This window comes from Micromesistius poutassou, assembly GCF_964030765.1.
Source record: "Micromesistius poutassou genome assembly, contig: SCAFFOLD_5663, whole genome shotgun sequence".
NCBI classification, from domain to species: Eukaryota; Metazoa; Chordata; class Actinopteri; order Gadiformes; family Gadidae; genus Micromesistius; species Micromesistius poutassou.
Genome location: NW_028179538.1, coordinates 1253 through 13628, shown reverse-complemented (window position 1 = coordinate 13628; position 12376 = coordinate 1253). Strand labels below are relative to the sequence as shown.

The 12376-nt window shown below is 43.4% G+C and overlaps 1 pseudogene across 1 annotated transcript; it reads right to left on the bottom strand.

Annotated features, from left to right (window-relative positions):
- Window positions 1-6967: 6967 nt before the first annotated feature.
- Window positions 6968-7852, bottom strand: LOC311372750 (cyclin-dependent kinase 5 activator 1 pseudogene; annotated as a pseudogene). The gene has a single exon. The product of its transcript is annotated as a cyclin-dependent kinase 5 activator 1 pseudogene (transcript).
- Window positions 7853-12376: the final 4524 nt, after the last annotated feature.

The window sequence follows — 12376 nt, the reverse complement described above, 5'->3', positions numbered from 1 at the left end:
GAAGTGAAACAAGGGAAAAGAGGACAGGAACATGTGTTGAAAATAAGGTTGTGCTCGTGTTTCAGCACTTGCTATATTACAAGATGCATATAGGCTACATTTAGAATGCCACTGTGTTTTTTTCACTGAATATGATTCAATTATAGGTCCATCTCCTTTTCAGATCAGAAAATAATCTATAAGAGCCCACAGGGAAGATTACCCTCAATTAATAAAAGGATATTTCTACTTACACACAATTGTGACAATAGCAAAATAGACTTGTATGAGATAATCAAGTTCCTTTTTTCTTAAGAAAGACTGGTGTTTTACAGTGACCTAAAAAGGTAGAATGAAACCCTAACACTGCGCTAACATAAACCATATTATTATTGTATCATTCAGCCATCTCTAAGTATGGTGATACTGTAAGCAGCACATGGCTACGGGGATTATAATGAAATGCATTTGCAGGTTTGTTCACTGATAGGCCTACTAGTGAGGTGAAATGTAGGCTGATGAGCAAGATGGGAGTGTGTGGGGACTGGGTTTCCGTCAGTATAGGACTGGGATGTGGAAGCGGCTCTAAACCAGACCAGCACACCCACCTCGACCAAAATAGAAATGGGTTTGCCACCAGAGGGAGGAGAGGAGGAGGAGGAGAGAGAGAGAGAGAGAGAGGAGACACAGAACAGAGGAAAAATGGGTGATTTTGAAACGAGGAAATAAGAGTGGGAGATCAAGGGATAAGAGTGCGAGATCAAGGGAATGAACAAGAATATGCCAAAAGTCGACAGGCTCATTGTATGACCCAGATCATATTCTCATCTTATCTTTATTTTTCCTCAAAATAATTTAGGTCATTTGGCTTTCATGTATCCAAATTCTGTCATCAACACTGAAAAGCAGAATAATCTGTGGTACAAGCCTTTTATATCTCAATATTCCTCAGACTCATATACAACAAAAAAGAATATAATCAATCCCTGTTATTGTCAACCTCAATATGTCCTTCTGAGAGCAGCTCTGCTAAAGGTTACAATACGTGATATCCCATTTCTTATATAACATGTTTAGTATATTTTAGGATGTTCTACTATTGGCTACTATTCAGTTCGCATGAGGCTTTTGTGCTAATCAAGCCTTCCTATTAGATAGGTTGTCGTTCAGAAGCCGGTTAGACATCGTTCTCAGCCATGCCTAGCAGCAGACATTTGGGATCAAACCCAGGAGCATTTAGTTGGTCAACGCCTGCTTCGTCATATTTCTTGTCTACAATATTGTATTGTGTATGTTGTGTTTATTTTCCTGAACATTGGTTGCATGCTTGCCTGGCTTGGTTGTAACAAGGTCAGTGTGTGACTGAGCATATTCTCAAGCATAGTCAAGAGTTGACATGTAGAACGCACATCAGCCCAGGCAACTAACACACCTTATTAAAGATCCTGGATGCAGGTTCCACAATGCCCTCGTGATGTTGTTTCTGAAACCACTCACCATTTAGAAAATGGAGTGCAGTGATTGAGTCATCTGGAGTTGACTTCTGACTGTTTTTTGCAGCATGGAGGTGTTGAATAACGCAGAGGGAGAGTAATGTGATGATGCAGAGAGGGAGCCAACACAATGAGCAGTACGTGTGCAGGTACCTGAATGAATCAGGCTGTTGTTGTTGTTAATGTGTTTGGTTTTTCACAATGCATAACAAAGGGAATAAATTCTTCCGGTTAGTGGGCAGTAATTAAATGTCATGCGTGGTGAATAGAGGTCTGCTGCAGAGTAAACATTGTGTTCAGACTCATCTTCACTGAGTCCCTGAAGGCTCTAGTTGTAGTTGAGTATGATGGGAGCTTCATTACTTAATCGCTCTGCACCACAGCCTTCAGTCAGTGTGCAGGGAACACAATGGATCTGCTGTTGCGTCAATTAAACACGATACATCATGGGTTTTCTTTAACTTAACATTATCTTTCCCTTCAGTTGACCCCTATCATCTACAGTAATAGTTTGCTTTATTTAAATTACAATTCATAAAATAACGATGACCAATATATACCATGTACAGGCTACATATACTGTATATACTGTACATATACAAACTCCATTGTCTCAGGGCTGTAGGCATCGTACAGCGAGAGGGTTTGTTTCTACCTACTCATCAATACCATGCATCTCAAAAAGAATACACAAACGACATGCATCCTCAATATGTGTTAGGTGTCTTCGCTAGCGGCCAGCTGGTCAGCTGGTCTCCATGCAGAGCTCGCTCAGCCTAATCTCACCTAATCTGAGTCCCAACGCTGACACTGCACAGCTCAGAAGACTCCACACCTCCAGAGACTCTCTGACACTGGAGCTCTCAGTGCTGGGCTTCAATCAAAAGTGTCCACTGGGTGGTGCACAGTGTTTCACTGTTCTCCACTGTTGTCATTCATCGGATATATTATTTCCATTTAGTTGCAAAACTTTTGTCTTGTTGTTCTTTTTATTTTTTATTTTTTTTTATTTTAGGATAAGTGAGAAGAATAAGTTGTTTCTCTGGCCTAAATGAAATGGACATGTTGACCTGCTGGCCAGATGCCCTCTCATGGCATGGCCAAATTAGAAGGCACTAGCGGGGTGGATTAGAATCTATGGCTGTGGTGTTAGCGTAGAGCAGAATACATCTAATCCCAAGGCTGGGTGAGGATGCCTTCAGTGGCCACGTGAGTGTTGTTGATTCCCAGTGAAGCCAAACTACTGCACTGAATTACACTGTGTGTGTGTGTGTGTGTGTGTGTGTGTGTGTGTGTGTTTTAAATGTTTGTGTTTCCATATCTGCCGATGAGCACGCAACTTTGAGTTAGTTTCTTCCCATGAGGGCAGGCGGAGGGAGGTGTGGAGTGGCTGAACCAAGCGTCCATGTCCTCAGTAGGAGTCCTTGCTCTGTGTGGCTGTTCTGCATCTCCCACTGCAGTGTGGCCTTGATAGAGCCCTAGTTCCATCATGGCGCAGTGACTCTGGACTGATTATGTGATAACTAGGGCATATTATGGGTGAGTGCATGTATGGGTTATTCTGTGTGGCTTACCAAGTGTGTGGAGGTGTGTGTACACATGCAAATAGGTGAACTACACACGTGTGTGCATGCTCCCATCTGCATGCCTTTGTGTGTGTGTGTGTGTGTGTGTGTGTGTGTGTGCATGTGCTTGCATGCATGTGTGTGTGTGTGTGTGTGTGTGTGTGTGTGTGTGTGTGTGTGTGTGTGTGTGTGTGTGTGTGTGTGTGTGTGTGTGTGTGTGTGTGTGTGCGTGCGTGTGTGTGTGTGTGTGTGTGCGTGTTCAAATGTGTCGGTGTGTGTCATCTGTTTTAATAATGACCCTTTGAGATCATTAGGCAAAGAGAGAGAGAAAGACAAAGACAGGAAGAGAAAGTGTGTTTTAGTTTTTGCGCATAAGTGCATATGCATGTGACTGTATGTGTGCAGCACTTATAACTGCAGTGTGTGCATGTGTTTGTGTGCGTGTGTGTGGGTGCAGTACTGGCAACTGCAATATGTGTGTGTGCGTGTGTGTGTGTGTGCGTGTCTTTGTGTGTGTGTGTGTGTGTGTGCGTGCGTGCAGTCTGCAGTGGCTGAGCCCACGCTTTGCCTCACACAGTTCCCCGTGTCCAACTCCCATTCACCTACCCCGTTGCCATGGCGACCACTAGACACGAATCCAGAACCCAGGCTGGCAGACAGAAGAGGGCCAGAGACCTGGGCTGAATCTTAATCCACACGCTGAAGTATCCGTGAAGGTTTGCCGTGGTGCTCTTACATAATGCTGAATGAAACTCTAGCTCCCCATATCCCCATAACAAACGCCGTCACCACAGATTCTGTGGTTATTCATTTGAATATATTCAGTGGCTGAATGGCCGTTCCTCAGTCCATACAGACCTCACACACACCTCACGTTCCTCAGTCCATACAGAACCTCACACACACCTCACGTTCCAACCACCATTGGAATTGATATTGAAGGGCATGAATAACATATAATGTCTCTTTCCCCAGACAGGATATGAGCCTCAATGTCTTTGCATCATATTTGCAAGTGTCTGTCTTTGGGTTCTGCTCGCCTTGCAGTCATATCGTTCTTTCTGTGTTCCTTTAAACCGGACTGTGTTCCTCCGATTCTGCATTTCCCTCATCATTTCTCTTTCTCCTTTTTCTTTTTTCACTGTGTTGTCTCCCTTGTTCCTCCACAAATAGATTTCTCCCGGTATAAGAGAGAAATACTGAGGGTAAGAGTAAGAGAGAGAGAGACAGAGAGACTGAGAGAGATACAGAGAGAGAGAGAGAGAGAGAGGGAAACAGATAGAGGGAGAGAGAGAGAGAGCCCACCACAAACACTTGTATCAGAGACTGCAGCAAATTTTAGCCAATCATGTGAAGGAACTCTGAGACCCACGTGCTCTATTCACAAAAACGGTAGGAATTCCCGCTGTAGCAGAATGCTCTGCATACCGTGGTGAAGGTATGGCTCTCAGAGCATGAATGGACCACAGCACACAGCCCTGGGCCCACTGACAACAGCAGTCGGTTACAGACGTTCACACAACAATACAAATGTTGTCAATGTTGCTCACAGTTGGAATAAATGTCTTCACTTCATTGTTCAATTAAAAAATAAGATTGATTAGATGTAATAAAAGAAGCCAAGGATACATTATGGTATATTTGATCTCTCTAAAGATGCCTCTTCTTTATATTTATACTTAAATTATTTATATTGTTGGGTTGCTCTGTATGATAAATATAATCTTTGTATATCATCTGAATGGTTGTAATGTTTTCAGTATATTGGAATTAAATATCCCCCATAGATACCACTAATATCACACACAGCATGCCTCAGTGGTTGTCATAATGTGTGGTCAGAGCTGCAGTGCTCTGACCTGTTTCCTACGCTGCAGCGGTATATATGCTTCACACCAACGGTTATGTTAACTCACAGCGAGGATTCCCTGGAACATGAGGATTAAGGAAAGCTGGACAGGAAAAGATTACACACACGCACGCACACACATAGACACAGACAGACAGATACACACACACACACACACACACACACACACACACACACACACACACACACACACACACACACACACACACACACACACACACACACACACACACACACACACACACACACACACACACACACACACATGCACACACACACACACACACACGCAGAAACAATACACACGTCACTATAGATTGCACATTTAAGTTTTATTTGTCTTGAGTATGGTAAAGTACTTCTATCAAACATTTATTTACAGAGAGTGCATTCCCATTTCTCAGAGTGTGTGGTTGAAGCTAACATTCAGAATTAGTATGATCGGTGTGGTGGTGTGTAAGTGTAACAGAGTCACACCTAAATAAGTTGTTATTCATCACAGATTACCAATCACAATAGAGGTGACCAATACCCCATGCGTTAGAAAGTCAAATAAAATCTTTAATATATACTGTTCTGTCTAACACTATACGTAAGAATATGAACATTTCATACACTGTTTGTTCACAGAGGTGTGCAAATATAGCAGCATTAAGCTCCACATTCAAAGTAATAATAATGTACCTCACAACAAGGGCATTGAATAAAGTAAATACTGGAGACAACCTGTCAAGTTTTTGTTAAGGTCAGTACATTTTCAGGAACGATTGACAGGAATACTGACGGAATATTGACTGAATAAGTGACAGGATGTTTGACATCCATTCTGAGGTCCACCAAAGTCAAACTTCAAGGTTTTTGTTTCACGGCACAAGAATAACATTCAAAACACAAGCTCTTTAACCTTATATTGTTCCTTATCTTATTGTGTTGGTTACTTATATTGAAAGCAGCAACGAAAACAGTCACCAAATAAACAGGCAAAAAAAATATTAAGAACCAATGTAAAAATATGCTTCATATTTGCGCTATGTACATGTAAACATTCGTTTTTAGGATTATTTCCTCGTTGGCACATATAATACATAATCTCAAATGATCCTTAACCCTCCGAAAATAAATCTACACTTCATTCACATCTCAAAACAGAGTTTGACCTTCAGAAACCTTGTTTTTGTCTTCTTTCTATTATTTCATATATTCTCTAATCTCTTCATCTGAACAGCAAAACGTCTGCAGGGTAGCTGTGTAAAACATACCTTAGTAAGGCTATGTCATAGAATCCCAAGGACCTAAATGTGCATCTGGGCCATATGCAGTACCAAAATAATTAGGCCTACTTCCAAGTTCTGCTCAAACAGGTTGAGAAAGGAGGGCTGTACACAGCCACCTAACTCAGGTTCAAATGCACTTAAATGCACATCGAAGCCTCTATTTACAGCCAGGCCTAAGCGTTCTAAGCCGTGTCCTAAGTCTTAAGATGATTGGGATCGGAGAAAGCCTTAATTTGCCCCTTACATGGAAAGGGGCTTAAATGGGCAAATGGAGAGCCCCAGGGTCTATAAATGGCCAGGTCAGAACCGTGGAGAGCTCCTGACACAGGCTGTACTGTCTGCTTGTTGTTGGTCTATACTCCCACATGGTCTCACCTCAACCTGCTATAGAGCCCCAGTCTCTCACAGCTAATCAGTTGCTCCATTTAGAGATGTTTTTTCAACAGACATTTGATCACATTCGTCCTCACCGTGTCCCCTTAGACCTCGGATGAGTAAAGCAATCCACTGTGTTTCTTCTGCCTCCCTTCATGGGCTAAACAAATAGGAGGACGTCAGAATGCATGCAATACACGACGAATCTCACTGGTGAAATAAACACTGTTCAGAAAATAGTGGGGCTGCTTACTTCTTCAATTGTTTATGTCAAGATCGTCGAGGAGTGTCCCCCCACCCCCCCCTTCATCATGAAATGTACACCACAGATTCATGATTTAGTGATCTTTCTATTGACAATCGTCAAAGCTGTATCGCCGTTTTCTGACTGCTATCCCCGCAGTCTGCAGGTCAGCGGTCCAGGTTGGCCTCTCCGTCCGGCCGCTGGTCTTTGAGCTCCTGAAACACCTCGGTGAAAAAGTGCGGGTCGGAATTCAACAGCAGCATCTTGTCACTCATCCTGTTGATGATGCTGAGGGACTTCTCCCAGAACACGTCCTTGTTCGCGTCGATCATGAACGGCTTGAGCGGGTAGGAGATCTCGTTGCCCATGTAGGAATAGGCGAGGTACAGACAAGTCAAAAAGATGCCCTGCAGCTCGTAGGAGCTGTCGACGTCCTCCGAGACGCTGTCCTGGCACAGCAGGTACACGAACACCAGGTTGGCCGGCGTGATGAAGCCCTGGTCCTGCCAGCCCTGCATGAGCAGAGTGCGGTCGATGTTCCTAAACCAGAGGATGACCTCCCCGCTGGTCAGCTCCTTCAGCCTGCAGCACCGGCGGCACATGAACGTCCCCAGGCAGCGCAGCAGCTCCCCGGTGGACGCCTGGATGACCACGCGTCTGGGGGACACCAGGGACACGCTGCTCGGCTGCTTCTGCACCGAGGTGATCTTCACGTCCCCGGTGGTCTGGGACTGGAGGGCCTGGGAGGTGGGGGGCACCGTGGGGACCGGGACGGGGATGGGGGCTTTGAGCACATGGGACTTCTTGTTGTTCTCGTGGTTGAGCTGGGAGACCTCCGGCTCGCTGGGAGGGGGGGCTGGGTTCGGGCTGACCTTCTTGGCACTTTTCTTCTTGGCCGAATTGGGCACCAGCTTCTTCCACGTTAACGTGGAGACGAAAACGGACGGCCGCTTGATGCTCTTGTCGCCCTTGTGGTGGAGCGCCGCCGCGGTGCCAGAGTCCATGATGGCCCCCTTTTTGGAGGTCGGGGATAAAGAGAGTACGGTTCCCATCTTGGCGACAAAAGACGATCTGGGAACCCACACGGATGCTCGTTCGACGCGCGTTCCTCTACTGGCGTCGGGGGCGCGCCTCAGCAGGTAGAGAGATGATGGAGGAGAGTCACGGTCAACTCCATAGCACCATGGTGCCTTGCGATTAATCCAGTAAGGCTGTTGTTCCGAAGAGTGGTGAGGCTAGGCCTAGTTGTAGCCCGAAGACTAGGCGGTTCATCTAGAGATCTGCGGTTACATCCGCGGAGCCTGACGCGTCCAGCCAGGCGGGGAGACAACCGGCGGCAGCATGGGGGAGATGGTTCAGTCCACGAGGCTTAGTCCACCCACGTCCAGCACTGGAGCTAATCAGGACGCAGAAGCTTTGACGTACAACCCGCTGGACCAATGAGAAGGAGGACATATGCGCGACGGAGCTGTATGTGATTTTGTGTGATGGCTGTGGCCCGTGGAGGTTCACTATCATCAAACAATACTCAAATTTAGCCCCATTATCTCGTCAGTTTAGATATAAAGCAAATACCTATTCTGCGTTCGCTAAGGCACCACCACAACAGAAACGTGTCTGTCTACGTGTGTGTGTGTGTGTGTGTGTGTGTGTGTGTGTGTGTGTGTGTGTGTGGTTGGGTGTGGGTGTGGGTGGGTGTATGTCCTGTTGTTATGTAGATCGGATTATCCACGAGGCAGGTCATGTTGGATAACTCTGTTGGCAACATTAACCTAAGTTAATGAACACGTTAATCTTTCCTTCCCCTAAGTAGACCTGAGACAAACAGATAGGAATAAAATATGCTGTCGAGCTCAATGAAAGGAAATATGGCCATTCATTGCGTTTATTTATATTTTTATTATTGTTTTACATTTGTGAAGTATTTTTATTTATTTGTAATTGTATATAGGGGAGAGTGGGGTAAGATGAGCCAATATTTACTCACGTTTTCCTCTAGGCAAGAACGAATAAGACAGAGGTAAAATGAAAACATCTACCTTTATTCCAGGATGTCCCCTGTCAATCACAATCATAACAATGCATGTATGAAATAGGGCTGTGAAAATATGACTTCTCAAAAATAAAGTGGTGCTGTGGCTCAACTTGCACCAAACGAAGGGGCCATCTGGGGGTAAATTGACAAATGAACTTTTTCAAGTTGAATGCATTTTCTTTTTCCAAATAGTAATTTATTTGCTTAAGGCAAGGCAACTTTATTTATATAGCACTTTTCATACACAAGGCAGACTCAAGGACAGGATAGTGATCCTCACCTCATGGTGGGATCACTCTATGAGGCTGTGTGGTCTCATCACAGCAGGGGCCCACTCAGGGGAAACCTGCCTGCTGCAAAGGATTTCACCCATGGATAAAATGTTGCTCAATGACACAATTTTTACCGGTCAATTTATTCAACATGAATTAAAACTGCACTATGTAATTTTTCTATTGAATATCTGAACGTTTATAAGGATAAAACGCACCCATCATTCCATCCAGGGAGATATTCTCCATAAATAGTTTTATTATGGTCCACCTTTGCCACCGTAGTTACAACTCAAGCCACTAGAGGCCACTAATGCGAACACTTTAGTGTTAGTCAGACATGCTGTGCTTGTCCTTTTCTCCTCTAGGCAGTGGCGGTTTTAGACACGGGCGAAGCGGGCAGCGGCCCGGGGCGGCATTACAGGGGGGGCGGCACGAGCACACGAGAAAAAAAAAATCATCCGAGGCGTAATTCAATGTAGAACCGCTACTGCCTCTAGGTTCTCTCATGCACCAACTGAATGGGATATGGCTGTTGGTTATGTTACTTTAAGTCAAATTTTCTTGAAAAGACCAGAAGGACCTATAGCAATCAGTAATCAGTAATCATTAATCAGTAATTAGTAATCAGTAATCCCATCTCAGTAATCACATATTTAGTATCACTTGATTCATTTAATCTAAGTACCCTGAAAAGCATTGTCTCACTATTATCACATGACACTTTGCTTCTTGGTGTTGCAGTGAGAATGGATAGACAAATTCATATGGAATAGTTTTATTTCCAATGAAACTATGCTTGGTTAACACAAAAAAAAGAAAGCCAACAAATCCAATTCCTCCTTTTATGTGCAAACTCAAAGTTTACAGCTGTATACAATATATGATGATGAGGATGATGATCATGATCATGACTATATGTATTATATTGTCCAATCTAAATCCAAAGACACCTGGGGAGGAACTACCAACATTAAACTGCAACATTGTGTCCCCAAACTCCTAGATCATATCAGATGTCCTTCTCCCTTTCAGCTTCCTGCGTTTGATCACAGCAATGTTTGATCCAATGCAGCATGAAAAAGATGTAAATCAGGGCCTGGATAGTCTTTCATCGTGAATCGAACAAACCAAGGGACAAACACACTGGCATGACAAAAAAAGGGTTCCAATTAGTAGGGAGCCGACACAATGATCCACAGTCTTGCAGGTTGTGCTGCTGCTGAAACAGGATGTGGCTGTATGTCATTCGGCTACTTCTGTACTGTATTTTAATTGCAATCTATATTTTCTATGTTGTTAACGCAAATGCTATGCTGTGGTTACTTTTGAAAGCCCTCTATTTTGGACACTTTTTTTATTTCTATGCATGTATTCATATTCATGTACAAAGTAAAATGGCCCATAGAGAGAAGCAATTCCTTGTTTGTTTACGCAAACCTGGCCAATTAATCTGATTCTGATTCTGATGTTCACTGTGTGAAGGTCTGTCCGAACAGCATCACCACATTTCCTTAAAGTTCGGAATTCATCTATTGTAGGTGATTCTAATCTACGCCCAGTGCCTGTGGCTCCTACATTCCTTGTTAATCCAATACAACACAGTTCTGGTACTGAGCGGGTTCAAGATAATCGGGGGGGGGTCTAAAGAATTGGAAGCCACCGGGGAGGAAGGGGACCCCAGTTTATAAAGAACTGGATAAGAAACAGGTTGGTTGTTCTCATTAATATCATATAATATGAAAGGACTACGGTAACTTTGGGAATATGTTGAAGGTGAGGTGAAGGTGATGTCAGACTAGCAGCTGAAAGGTTCAGTGTTTGATATCCAATGTCTTCAACTAACCTAACCTGCTAACCGGTTGAACCAGATCCCCATGCTCCTTAATGACATGTAGGACCTAGAGGTCACTTGGATAAATGTCTGCTATTGTCTGTTGTACGTCCTGGCACTAAATGTACGCACTTAATGCACGTTGTATTCATTCATTGTACATAATTGGGTTAGCATGTACTTAATTGTGTAGCATATACATAATTGGGTAGCATGTACTTAATTGTGTAGCATATGCATCTTGTGTAGCATGTACTTAATTGTGTAGCATCTGCAGTAGCTAGCAATCACTGCTGTATACGGGGGAATGGGTTTGCCTGGCGATTGTCAGCACTTGTTTCTATGAACATCTTTACCGTACCAACAGCGATATATTGTTTCACTTCTTATGACAAATGCACTTATTGTAAGTCGCTTTGGATAAAAGCGTCTGCTAAATGCCCTAAATGTATGTAAGAGTAAAAACAGTACGAAGGCCGTATCTCAAAGTAGAGCCGCACAGTTTCCATGGTACCAATGTTGAGTGACTTTAACAGACCTAAGAAAAGGTTCTTACATGATCTATACGGTGATTGGATTAGCAAGGTTGAGTCACGGTGGAGGAGGAGGGAGAGACACATGGCTCTCGCTGTGAGAAGGAATGAAACACATGAAGAAAGTAGAGCGGGGGTGAGGGGGGTGACACTGGAGAGGCGGAGGAGAGGATGTCTTGACGTGGAGAGCAACAGAAGAATCAAGGACCTGGAGTGAACTCTCTCTTTTAAATTAAGAGAGGGAATTCTCTCTCTTCAATGATCTCTCTTTTTGTCTGTCTGTCTGTCTGTTTGTCAGACGGACATAACAGAAGGGGAGGGTATAGGAAATAGGAAAAGCAATAATAAGAGGCATTCATTCTGACTGAGAGCCCCTAGAGAAAGACAGATAGAGAGATAGGTAGAGAGATAAAGCGATAGCTAGAGAGAGATATAGATAGAGATAAAGAGAGAGAGACAGCTAGATAGATAGATAGATAGATAGGCCTTTACACATATATTTCAGCATGGATTACTTACTTAATCTCTTCATTTTTACACAATTTCCCCAAGATTATTCTTATCATTAAACCATTAGGGAAATAAGACTACTTTATAAATATTGTTAGATAATATGTTTTGCTTTCGCATGAAGGCGAAGCAATAGTGAATTGTTAACGTATGTTTCTGCGACATTGTTTTGTCTTTGTGTCTGACTGCCTTCTAGTGGCTGGTTGATAATATTACAAGGGAATAAAATAAATGGCTTTTATTTGTGTCACAATGATAATACAATTTATTTTATTTCAGTTTACTGAAGAAATTAATGAATACATTATTTTATAGGATGCTCCTATGTATAGAACTATAAATGGAGTAAAAACTTCCTGAAGAAGAAAAAAGAAAATCATGTTAGTTTGGGA